We start from the raw sequence: 12,626 nt of genomic DNA on the forward strand, positions 1-12,626 counted from the left end.
TAGTTGACAAGCACTATAGGCCACACACTGTAAGAAGTCGAGCGCAGACCGAATGGGTTCACACCATCCATGGCGAGACCGAGCCAAAGATTCCATGGATAGCTTTATGGAGATGTACGTCAAGTTGCAAGTTGACCATAAACCTTGCATTGTATATAGTAGTCGAGAGATTTTCCGATGTTATATCTCGGCCTTGTATCATGCTCAACGATTTGTTTGTCCCGGTAGATAATTTTTTGTTATATCTCGGCTTTGAGTATAAGTAATCCATTTTAAAATTAATGCGCGCCATCTATGAAATTTTATAACCGTATTTTGCTTGCACACTTAAGTTGCAAGTTGACCATAAACCTTGCATTGTATATAGTAGTCGAGAGATTTTCCGATGTTATATCTCGGCCTTGTATCATGCTCAATGATTTGTTTGTCCCGGTAGATAATTTTTTGTTATATCTCGGCTTTGAGTATAAGTAATCCATTTTAAAATTAATGCGCGCCATCTATGAAATTTTATAACCGTATTTTGCTTGCACACTTAAGTTGCAAGTTGACCATAAACCTTGCATTGTATATAGTAGTCGAGAGATTTTCCGATGTTATATCTCGGCCTTGTATCATGCTCAACGATTTGTTTGTCCCGGTAGATAATTTTTTGTTATATCTCGGCTTTGAGTATAAGTAATCCATTTTAAAATTAATGCGCGCCATCTATGAAATTTTATAACTATAGTAATAAAATTTATTTCAATCAATTCTACTCATAGTCATAAGACCTGAGAGAAATTATCCTATACTCAATTTAAGGGTTTCTTCTTCTTTAACAATAATTTTGGGTTCATTTTGATGAAGTACGTGGCCGTATGCAAAGCACATTGCATACCATTATCAATACGTATATTATCTTAAATTTCCTTCCCTTCCCTCTCCCTCTCTTTCTCTCCCTCTCCCTCTCTTCCTCTCTTTCTCTCACCCTCTCCCTCTCCCTCTCGTTCTCTTTCTCTCCCTCTCTCATTTCCTCCCTCCCCCTCCCTCTCCCTCTCCCTCCCTCTTTCTCCCTCTCCCTCTCCCTCGCTCCCTCTCCCTCCCCCTCCCTCTTTCTCTCCCTCTCTCATTTCCTTCCCCTCCCCCTCCCTCTCCCTCTCCCTCTCCCTCTCTTTCTCTTTTTCTCCCTCTCCCTCTCTATCTCTCTTTCTCTCTCATTTCCTAAACAAGCAAAAAATAAAGTGATTTAAACATCCTCCAAGCAAAAGGGAGAGGGAGAGATACAATGCACTCTCCCTCTCTTTCTCTTTCTATCCCTCTCTTCCCCTTCCTGTCCCTCTCACTCTCTTTCTCTCTCATTTCCTCTCCTAAACAAGCAAAAAATAAAGTGATTCAAACATTAAACAAGCAAAAGGGAGAGGGAGGGAGAGAGAGAATGCACTCTCCCTCCTTCTCCCTCTCTTTCTGTTTCTCTCCCTCTCCTATTTCCTCCCCCTCCCTCTCCCTCTCCCTCTATTTCTCTTTCTCTTTCTTTCTCTTTCTCTTTCTTTCCCTCTCCCTCTCCCTCTCCCTCTCTTTCTCTCTTACTCTCTCGTTTCCTCTCCTAAACAAGCAAAAAAGAAAGTAATTTAAACATTAAACAAGCAAAAGGGAGAGAGAGAGAGAGAATGCACTCTCCCTCTGTTTCTCTCCCTCTCCCTCTCCCTCTCCCTCTCCCTCTCCCTCTCCCTCTCTTTCTCTCCCTCTCTCTCCCTCTCCCTCTCCTTCTCTTTCATTTCCTGTCCTAAACAAACAAAAGAGAACGATTTAAACCTTCAACAAGTAAAAGGAAGAGAGAGGGAGACTGACCAATGAGATATGGCGAGCGTGGGCGGCTTCTCTTTGCAACGAGGGCTCCTCCTCTCCTTTGCAAACAACGACGGTGGCGGTGGCGGCGGCGTCGGTGGCAGCAAGTCTCTTCCTCCTCTTCTCTCACAAAGCCTTGGCTCTCTCCCTCGCTCTCTCCCTCGCTCTCGCTCTCAAAAGGCAAACAAAAGAAAATGAAAACGGCGCTCTGGTTTTGGCCGCGCTTTTTTTCCCTGCGGCGTCGCTATTGGCGTCGCTATATGCGTCGCATTTGCGATGCAAATAGCGACGCCAATTGCGACGCCAATAGCGACGCCTATAGCGACGCCGATATCCGCCGTCGCTAATCGGCGTCGCTATTGCCACATTCCCTTGTAGTGATTCTCAAATGAAACTACATGAATTAGCATTTAGGTTAGTAAAATGTGTTGGATGTTGTGGATTAGAACCAAAGGAAACATTGAACTTCATCCTTAAAGAGTATTAATGTTTTTGTTGTATTTAGTTATGCTAGAATTGCCATGAGGCTCTATTATCATTCATTGAAAAATACAATTCCTAAGAGCATCAAAGTACTAGCCAATCTACCAATGGCTCCCAAATGCAATAATGCACTCAAATAAAATATGAGTGTTAGCTATCTAGAATTTGTGCATGTATTTCCTAGAGGGCATCGACATCCTATTGAGGAGCACTACAAGGTTTTAAACTTATAGCGACAGCGGGTAGCGATGCGCGCTCCACAGGGAAAAAAACAGGCCGAAACTGAGCGCGGGTTTATTTCGCATTTTTGTGTTTTGTGTTTTGAGAGAGAGAGAGCGACCATCGTGAGAGAGGGAGAGGAAGAAGGCTTGTCGCTGCCGCCGACGTTGTTGTTCGTGAAGGAGAGGAGGAGCCTTCATCACGAAGAGGAGCCGCCCCACAGTCGCCATATCTCATCGGTGAGTCTCCCTGTAACATTCCCAATTACCAAGTACGAGTTCTTCGCATGAACCTCTACTTAATAGGAGGTCATTAATTGAATAAAGGCAAATTTTTTTATTACTTATCCCTCTCTCCTCCAGTCGATTGTCGTGCTGGAGGAGAAGGGAATAGCAAGAGCTATTAAGCTCCTTTCTGCTAGAGCTCGTAGGGCGGGCCGAGGGCATGCGTGATGCCACGAGAGTGGGGGGGGGGGAATCCCCCTCCCCTAACCTATAAAAGCCCTGTGCCATGGGCGTAAGGGAGAGGGGGGATAAGGCTATCGTGGAGAGCCGCGCCACTCTGCTGGCCGTGAGAGAGGGTGAAGACGGACAGAAAGGAGGGAGATGGCGGCCAATGTGCCGTGATGCTATCATGGAGAGAGAGGGAGTAAAGAGGAGTCATGGAGGGGTATAACGCTATTGGCTGTGAGGGAGGTGATCAGCTGAGTAGTCGAAAGACTGCTGGAGAGGAGGAATAGTGGAGGGAAGCTCTGTGTTAGGAGGGAGGTGAGAAGTACGCTACCTGCCGCCGCTTGAAGCTGAGTGCGCCGCTAGCATCTCCATTTGCTGCCGTCTGAAGCCGAGGATGTCGTCAGTCCCCAGATCGATTGCTTCCTCTCTCTCCACGTGGCTTCTTACAGCAACAGAAGCTTCCAAGTTCACGCACCCACCAATCACTCCTAGGACCGACAAGAAGTACACGAAACCCACTCCTCCAAGTATATATTTTCACATCCTTTTTTGTAGTAGCACTTATCAATTCAAGTTGTGTTTGACACATTTGTATTAATGTCATGAAAGTACCCGTTTGCAAAATCTTGCAGGTTACTCGTATCTCATAAATAAGGCCACTGGCCATTTATACATGAATGATGAGGGAAAAGCTGTCATCTCTAGGATGCATGAGTTGTGCCAACAAGTATCTCGGCACAACATTATAGACAAGTGGAAGCAGATCCCAGATGCCAGCAAGGAGTACATAATCGATACATTGTATCGAGAGTTCCCTCAGCCCTCTAGCAATGATAGATTTTCGAGAGGGTGGATGATGACGCATATGCGTGACTATCAGTCGCATAGATGGTCTGATGCACACGAAGCAGTCAAGCAGGGAAAATCGAAGCCGGAGTGGCTGGATACAGAGGACTGGAGTAATCTCCAGGATGAGGCGACATCCACTCTAGACAAGTGGAAGCAGCAGAAGGATGCAACAAAGGCATGCTTGGACGCAGGATCAGTGCATCACCTTGGTAGCTTTGGCTATGCAACATTCCTCGCAGATTTCGTAAGTATTAATAGGGTAGAATACTCTAATTTAATGACATCCATGTTGATGTATGTATTTTGAACATGAATCTCTAGTACGTTGTTTTTCAATGTTTGTGTGCCACAACAAGATTTTACGAATCTCGACCCGACTGCACTAGAGGTGACATACGGGGAGAAGCATTGCTTCAGTGCCCTAATCAAGAAGCTCTATGCTCGCACAGGACTGGTAAGTAGTAATAAATATCATTCCTAATTTGAGAAATCTGTCATTATATGTCAGTTTGTATTTGGTACTCACAATTATATATGTATTTGCTGTTGCAGGCTCCCTTCGATATGCCACTATAGCGAGAGGAGTTGTCTGATGCGGATCAGTCGTAGAGAGCAGATTAGGCTACATAGGATTACTCCCCATGTTGTATTATGTAAGGCCTTATGGCCTCTATCCTCCATATGTAATAGCTAAGTGTATATGATTCAGACTTCTATGTTGTAGCATGACTCCATATACACATCTCCATGTTATTCACCACATATTGACGTACAGGTGTATACATATTTGCTTTGTCGCGGTAGCACTTCTCAATTTAAGTTCTGTTATTTTCTTTATCAATGCAGTGCACATTTGCGTTAATTAATGTTATGAAAGTACTTATTTGCAAAGTCTTGTCATTATTTGGGATTGATTGTCTAACTTCTTTGACAACACGAATTGTCTCTTAGCCTTGTGTGGCTAACTGTGGCAGGGCTGCATTTGCAGCTCTGCCACAATTTTTTATTTTATTTTTGCAACCTTAGGTATTAGCATCACAAAATAATTCTGCAATCGTCGGTATTAGCATCAGAAATTCCTCTGTAACCGTCGCTAATGAAATTAGGGACGAAAATAGCGAGGCAAATAGCGACTGTTTTGTAGCGACGCTAATAGCGACGACGGGGATATTTTTCATATATAAAGAAAATGTCATTATAAAGGTCGTTATAGCATGTATATGTTGTAGTGTTTCTCCCTTTTTCCTCACCAACTTTACTAGTCTCAAGTTCACATCTCGCTACATTTCTCCTCGTTTTCATTGTTGGCAACATATGTATAGTTTTATTTTCCTCACCCTTTTTTTGACAAGGATATAGTTTATGGAAATCTTTCCTTTCTCTTCTTCCGTACACCTTGGTATTTAAGAAGTATGGGCTTTTATTTCTATACCATAATCATTTTGTTCATTGTGAAGATTCTAGGCAAACATTACATCTCCCCTCCTGCTTTTGGTGGATATGGACAATTTGTGCTTATGTGACCTATCTCCTCGTATAAATAACAAATCAACAATATTCTAAAATATCCTCTTCCATTTCCTCCTCTTTCTGGTCTCATATTTTCTTGACTATTTTGTCCCATTTGTCTCCCATTACCTCTTCTTAAAGGTGTGCCTCTCAAAGCTCCTAGCCTCATGATGCACATTTGTCCTGACAATTAATCCTCAACTTGTGAAGCTAATTGAGCATTTTGTCTTGCTAAAATTTAATAATGTTGTCTATCCCCTTGTGCCATTTTTTATCTTTGTTTTCATTGTTAGATGTTCTATATGGTTTCCTCTTTTTAAGTTTCTCAAAATTTGTTTCTTTTTCTATTGCTATCATCACTATTTCTTCAAAAGGTGCTTTGTTCTTTAATTTCTACTTTTATTCTCACCTCTCCTTGTCATTTTTCCACAAAATGTTTTATTTTTAGCATGTTCGGTGCTCTCTCTTGGGGCTAGGGATGTGTTCAAATGATCCCAAGTTGAGTGTGCTCTAAAGTAAAAAGTTATATGGTTAGGTCTTCTTTTTTATGACAAGTTTCTATTTTTTTCCAAGGGTCTTCACAAAGTTTTAGTTTTTCTTAAATCAGTTAAGAAATGCATGTTTGGTATCTTCATATTCTATAGGAACAAGAGGATTGTGCAATCCAAGAGTTTGTTCATAATCCTCAAAACAATTTCTTCCTTCATCCAACAATTAAAATTTTAACATTTGAAGTTTTAAGGTTGAGTTTGTTATTCATTGGATGATACATCCAAGCTCTAGTTTTTTGAGAAATTGTTGAGGATCCTCTCCTTTTGTATTGTGAAATTATGGAAAAGAACTAGCCATTGAAAACAACTCAACAAATCTCAACAAAGTCATTCTTTATGGCACTCAATAGGGGGACCTAAAAGAGATGTTTCACAAGTTGTGATCAAAGATAATCCTCTCATAAAACCCAAGAATGAGATGACAAGGAGTGTTACTTGTCTCATTGGCTTTGTCTATCTACTAAACTCAACATGAATTTTTGAAAACTAACAACCAAGACACAAGAAAAAAGGAAGGATTATGCCACTTGTAACTTCAATTACAAGAAAAAGCATGCACAAAGTAGAACTTCTAAGACCTTTAAACAAAATTTTAAAAAATGTGAGCTCAAAAGAACATAATTGTGTGTATTCTTCATACGTCTTTTGGGTAGTGGTTATACATTGAGCCTTCAGCCTTAGGCATGCAGAAATTTGACAAAAAAAACCCTTGAAAGCTTATAAACGTCCCTCCTCTCTTCTCACATAAGAAGTGTGGAATTAACTTGAAGAAGTGTCCTTGATTCATTGTCCTCTCTCTTATATATAGGTTTTTGCTAACACAAAAGCTTGTTTTCATTAAGTTTTACTTTTCTAAGAGCCAAAAATGTTTCATTGTAGGTCACTTTTCTTAAATTTTTCTAACAATCTTCCTCATTTTTATTATTTGTCTATAGATTATCATCCTTCCTTTCTAAGCTTGTTAGAAAAAGTGGCCACGCTATATCCACATGTTTCTTCTTCCTTAAAATACTTTCTCCAGATAGTCCTTTTCTTCTTTCTCTTCATCACATTCTTCATCTTTCTCTGCAACTTCATGTACTATAATTTGCTTCTTGCCTTCTCATTGTTTTTTTGTGTGGCTTTACTTCTTGATTTTTATATTGAGTCTTAGACTCTTTTAGTACTTTCTCATCCTTTGCTGCAGGAGCCTTTGTAGCTAGTTTTAGCTTGGCCTCTTGCTCAGAAACCTTTAGCTTGGGTTGTCTTCCTCATCACAAAATCTTGTTCTTCTGAGTCTTCATCATCAAAGTCATCAGATTCATCCGCAACAACATCCATTTTGTATCCACAAAAATAGACACTGTTGGAAGTACTCTTATGAGAAAGAGTGACTTCCTCTCAAAGATCAAGTCTAAATGCATTTGTTCACACTTTCCTTGGGACAATGTTCCAACAACTATTTTTGAATCACCCACTTTGACTTTTTCTACCCTTCCTTTTCTTAGATAATTGTTGTAGCACAATAGATATGACCTTTGTATTAGCTTTAAAAATGTGGAGACAATCCTCAATGATGCTAAAGTTTGATCTTCACAACATCAAAAGGAGCCACGATCCTGAGGGCCTCCAAGACACCTACACCAAATTCCACAGCCAATCTATCAATAAGGCTAATCTTCCTATCTTAGGATCCTTTAATGCTATCTATAGAACTACACTTGATCCCATTTGCAGAGTATAATTTAGGGTTAAGTGTGTTGTAAATGGAGTAAGACCCCTCCATAAAGCTCTCACTCCTTATTGGACAATTGACTTTCCACATTGCAATATCCCCTTATAATGACCACCTTTGTCTAACTAAGGCCAGGTCTTAATGATATCTATTAGCTCCAGATAGCATGCTTCCAGAATCCCACCAAAAAATCTAGAAATTACTTTTTGATTTAAACCATTTCTCATGACTATAGGACTAGCACTAGCCCACAAACCAAGAACCCCTTCCTCCCCTGATTCAGTTGTGATTGTATTCTCACATTCAAATTTCTAATGCATCCATCAAATTCTCTAAAAAGAACCATAGACACTCAAGATCAGCCTTTCAGCTCAAGAAAATGTATCAGCATAGACTATGCTCTCCCCATCTTTGATAGTAACAATCTTACACAACCATCATTGCAGCTAATAAACAAAACTCTCTCCATGCATGTGACACCCAAGATGAGTCCTTCAGCTCAAGAGCCTAGGGAGTCCACCTTAGAGAAAATGTAAGATACCACCTAAGTTCAAAAGAAAGGGCATTATATTTAGTATAATTTATAGGATTACATTTACAAAATGGATTTTCTAATTACAATTTAAATAAGATTCATAAGTTTACTAAAGTAAAAGGAGTCATTTTAAGGCCTTGTAGCATATAAAGAAAAGGTATTTCTTAATATCATTTAAACACACATTATATAGATGATTTCTTATAGGTGGACAACCGGGGCTCAAGAGAATCTACAAGCATAGACCATGCTCTCCTCTTCTTTGACAGTAAATAATCTTACACAACCATCATCTTAGCTAACAAAAAACTCTTTCACTTTGCAAATCTGTACCACTTCTTCTTGCCGAAGACTTTAAAAAGTCTCAACGTCAACAGTGAAGGAGTATATATTTGAGCAACTTCAAAACTTTGAACCAAAGTAGAAATTGTTTTATCCTCTGAACTGCTAGCCAAGTGATATGTTTATACTCCACCACATACATTCCCAAGTCCTCTTGAAAGGTCCATGATCTCTTATACTTCCAAACCTTTCAATTAGCACAACTTATACAATTCCATTTGAAATCTGTATGAAGAACATTTCTTGATTTGAAAATTTCATAAAAGTTGGGAGTGATTGACTACAACTCAAAATAACATGACCACCTTAACAATGACCTATCATGTGGACCCATTTGAACACTTTCCCTAGGTATGATGCTTCCCTTATGCATTCAGCCAAACTAGAAACTCCTTGATAATTATCCACATGCATTATTCCATAAACACCACTATGGTATACACACCCTTTGAGTCTTTGAAAACTACTTTTGCTTTGGACGAACTTGCATTTGTTTCGTTGTTAAGCGAGCGGTGATCAAGAACAAGCCTCACTCACTACTCAAATGAGTCAATAAGGAGCAGGGGTTAGAATATTGACTTTGTATCAAACAATTCAAAATGAAAATTTGTAAAGTTTTGCGAATAGGACTCGAACAACACACAAACCCAAACAGAACCACTATAGCTCTAAAAATTTGGAAGACACACAACAGGTAAAGCATATAAAAACATTCAAACATGAAAATCTTGAGTCCGAAAACAAATAGTCTTCTTCATACCTTTTAAATATTTGATACACCAAGCCTCATCTAAGCCACATCCAAAACTCTAGCAATGTTCAATAAGCTCTTCACAAAGAAATATACTCATATATGGGACCCCCTTCTCACAAGTTTACAAATTTCATTCAAAGGGGGAAGACCTCTTGCTCTTCACTTACTCCTTAAATAAATATCTACACATATTGAGTTTTTAGAAAGCTTTTTCTTTCTAAAGGTTTAAAAAACTTCAACATTGAGAAAAAACATTAAGATTTATATCTTTTATAAGCTTTTCAAAACATTTAATATTTTCATTTATTATTCTTCATCTTTGTTTTTTGAAAAACACAAAAGTCTCCACCTTTTCACATTCATTTGCGATGCTTTGGAGGCTACCATATATGCGTTTAATTTTTTGTGCCATGATCTTGAGAATATTGCCAATGTAGATGTCGTAGTTTTAGGTCAACATATTGTAAGTCTTTGTAGCAAGCTCGAAAAAAAATGATGCCATTTATTAAGAGCACGTTAATGATAACCACTTCCTCCATTTTTGTGTGTCATAGCCTCCAAAAACTTTGCCATTTGATCCTTTTGGTTTTACTCCTCTATTCACTTGGATCTTAAAAATTAGATTCACCTTTGCCCTGGTGCCTTGACCCTTGTGCACAGTTGTGTGTCTCTTGAAAAACACCACAAGGTGCAATATATTCTCCAAAATATCACCTGTGGTCTTTGTTCTATTTGACCTCAGTGTAGCTACCATGATCATATCCATCAAGCTGGTACAATCATTGCTAGATATCTCCATTACTCAATAATATGAGGATGAGGACTCTTCATGTCAATGATTGCCGCAAACAAGCCAATTACCTTTGCTTCCATATATTCTTTTGTAGAATTCGCTCCTGTTGCGAATGATCACCCAGTTTCCAAAATTGGTATATTCTCCCAAAATGCAATACATAAGCTTGTTGTTAACCAAACCCATGGTTAGGATATGATAATTATCTAGCCCATTGTTATGCCATTATGCAAGCATAGTGTGAAAAACTCTGGAGTATATCATCATTTGACTTTCTTATTGATGTAGAGATTCAATGTGATCTAAGTCATTAGTGCTAGTGTCTGTGGCATGGATGGTCTAAAAATACTAGATTTTTGGACACTTTTAGCATATTTTTGATATATTTATTGTAAATTTCCTAAAAGTTAGAAAAGCTTCTAGATTAGGATGGCATGCAAAAAGTAATTTACTTATTCAATCATTTTTGGGATTTTTCATAATAAAGAAAGATGGAAAAATTCGCACACATTGTGATCACAATTCACAGTCTGAAAACAACACTTTGAACTAGAAGAAGAAGGAGTGAACTGGGAGATTCTGGGACATGCGTCCTATTACAACTATATATATCATCTCTCACTTGACTTGGGCATCACCTATATATACTAACTCTACATCAATATGAATCATTCTTTCGGAGCATGTCTTGTGTATCTCTCTCGTACTCTCTCTCTCTGTCAACATCTCAACATGGTATTAGAGCTATGGATGCGTAGCAACAACAAGGAAGATAAGTTGTTTCATTGTTTATACTTGATTGAATTCTTTGCGGAAGTGATGATTTGATACATGAACTTTGCATAGCTCTCCTCGTGCTCTCGAATCCTATCAAAACCACTTGTCAATCGGAGTTCTGGATCAAAAGTTATGACAGTTCAAGATTCAAGACAACAATTCTACTCGAATCTGCGATTCTTTATTTAAAACTATAATTCTAATTACAGTTCGTTAATCCCCAATTACAGTTCGTTAATCACTCATCTTCATTAATGACGTTGATTACGATAAGCAAACATCTTGCTATTTTTAGCGATGTTTTATTCTCGTTCACATTCTTTGTTCGACCGAAATAGCACTTTTCTTATATGCGCCATCTCGTCTTGCACGTTACGTCTCTCTATTTCGGGCTTTCTTTTTAGTCACTCAATACTTTTCGTCATTCTTATGTGCATCTCCCTATTTTGATTGTCACACGTCTCAACTACGCTCGTCTTGTTCATGGTTTGCAGATTCTACAATCTCATCTTATTTGTTTTCTCTCAAGATACAGGCATGGCCAATTGCGTAATTGTTAACGGATATCCATCTGGTTGAACGGATAATCTTCCTATTATGAGTCTTCATCATCAAAGTCATCAGATTCATCCCCAACAACATGTGTTTTGTATCTACACAAATAGACACTATTGGAAGTACTAGTATGCGAAAGAGTGACTTTCTCTCAAAGCTAAAGTCTAACTACATTTTCTCACACTTTCCTTGGGACAATGTTCAAACAACTATTTTTGAATCACCCACTTTAACTTTTTCTACCCTTCCTTTTCTTGAATAATTGTTGCAGCACAATGGACATGACCTTTATAGCATTAAAAATATGGAGACAATACTGAATATACTACTAAAGTTTGATCTTCACAACCTCAAAAGGAGCCACAATCCCGAGGGCCCCAAGGACACCTACACCTTATTCCGTAGCCAATCTATCAATAGGGTTATTATTTCCAATCTCAGGATCCTTGAACGCTATCTATAGAGCTACATTTGATCCCATCAATGTGTTGTAAATGGAGTAATACCCCTCCATAAAGCTCTCACTCCTTCTTGTTGGACACTTGACTTTCCACAATGCAATATCCCCTTATAATGGCCACCTTTATGTCTAACTAAAGCCATGTCTTGATAACATCTATTGGTTGCAGATACAATGCTTCCACAATCCCATCAATAGATCTAGAAATTTGTTTTTGATTTCCACAATTTCTCATGATTATAGGACCAACACTAGCCCACAAACCAAGAACCCCTTCCTCCCCTGATGCAATTGTGGTCCTATTCTCACATTAAAATTTCTAATGCATCAATCCAATCCTCTAAAAATAAAATTTTAATATAACCACTCCATGGGACACTCACGAAAAGCCCTTCAACTCAAGAGAATGTATGGGCATAGATCATGCTCTCCCCATCTTTGATAGTAAACAATCTTACACAACCATCATCGCAGTTAAGAAACAAAAAACACTCTCCATGCATGTGACATCCAAGATGAGTCCTTTAGCTCAAGAGCCTAGAGGGTCCACCTTAGAGAACATGTAAGATACCACCTGAGTTCAAAAGAAAGGGCATTATATTTAGTATAATTTATAGGATTACATTAACAAAAGGGACTTTTTAATTAAAAAATTAAAAAAATTATAAGTTTAGTAAAGTAAAAGGAGTCATTTTAAGGCCTTCTACCATGTAAAGAAAGGGTGTTTCTTAATATCATTTGAACGCCCATTATATAGATGATTTCTTATAGGTGGACAATTGGGGCTCAAGAGAATGTACAAGCAT

At 38.7% G+C, this 12,626-nt stretch overlaps 1 pseudogene; it reads right to left on the reverse strand.

Annotated features, from left to right (window-relative positions):
• Nucleotides 1-7,729: 7,729 nt before the first annotated feature.
• LOC148027633 (mitochondrial succinate-fumarate transporter 1 pseudogene) lies at nucleotides 7,730-12,055 on the reverse strand (annotated as a pseudogene).
• Nucleotides 12,056-12,626: the final 571 nt, after the last annotated feature.

This window comes from Lygodium microphyllum, chromosome 12, assembly GCF_053477565.2.
Source record: "Lygodium microphyllum isolate KBCC chromosome 12, Lygodium_microphyllum_v1.1.10, whole genome shotgun sequence".
NCBI lineage: Eukaryota > Viridiplantae > Streptophyta > Polypodiopsida > Schizaeales > Lygodiaceae > Lygodium > Lygodium microphyllum.